Consider the following 1,160-nt stretch of genomic DNA (forward strand, 5'->3'; position numbering starts at 1 on the left):
TGGGGCAATGGGATCCCAGTAACATGGGACAATGGGATCCCAGTAATGGGGCAATGGGATCCCAGTAACATGGGACAATGGGATCCCAGTAATGGAGCAATGGGATCCCAGTAACGTGGGGCAATGGGATCCCAGTAAGGGAGCAATGGGATCCCAGTAACGTTGGGCAGTGGGATCCTAGTAACATGGGACAATGGGATCCCGGTAATGGAGCAATGGGATCCCAGTAATGTGGGGCAGTGGGATCCCAGTGATGTGGGGCAGCGGGATCCCAGTAACAGAACAATGGGATCCCCGTAAGGGGACGGTGGGATCCCAGTGACGTGGGACAATGGGATCCCAGTAACGTGGGACAATGGGATCCCAGTAAAATGGGACAATGGGATCCCAGTAAAATGGGACAAGGGGATCCCAGTAATGTGGGGCACTGGGCTCTGTATGGGAAATTGATACTGGGACCCCAGTGCCATCCCATACTGGGACCCCGGTGCCGTGGGGCAGCGGGAAATGGGAGAGCGGCTCCGAAAGGCGTCAATAAACGGAGGTGGACGCTGTGGGTCCGGTGCGGTTTGGCCGTGGGGCGCGTGGGGACACTGGGGACATGGGGTCGTGGTGGGTCTCCAACTGTTGACTGGGGACATTGGGGACACTGGGGACATTGAGGGCATTGGGGACATTGGGGACACTGGGGACATGGGGTCGTGGTGGGTCTCCATCTGTTGACTGGGGACATTGGGGACGTTGGGGACATGGGGTCGTGGTGGGTCTCCATCCATTGTGTTGGGGACACTGGGGACATAGGGTCATGTTGGATCTCCAACTGTTGACCGGGGACACTGGGACATTGGGGACACTGGGGACACTGGGGACATGGGGTTGTGTTGGGTCTCCATCCGTTGCTTTGGGGACATTGGGGACACTGGAGACATGGGGTCGTCGTGGGTCTCTGTCCATTGCTTTGGGGACATTGGGGACATAGGGTCATGTTGGATCTCCAACTGTTGACCGGGGACACTGGGACATTGGGGACACTGGGGACACTGGGGACATCGGGTCGTGTTGGGTCTCCAACTGTTGACTGGGGACATTGGGGACACTGGGGACATGGGGTCATGGTGGGTCTCCATCCATTGTGTTGGGGACACTGGGACACTGGGGAC

The sequence above is a fragment of the Numida meleagris genome, unplaced genomic scaffold, assembly GCF_002078875.1.
Source record: "Numida meleagris isolate 19003 breed g44 Domestic line unplaced genomic scaffold, NumMel1.0 unplaced_Scaffold560, whole genome shotgun sequence".
Classification (NCBI taxonomy): domain Eukaryota; kingdom Metazoa; phylum Chordata; class Aves; order Galliformes; family Numididae; genus Numida; species Numida meleagris.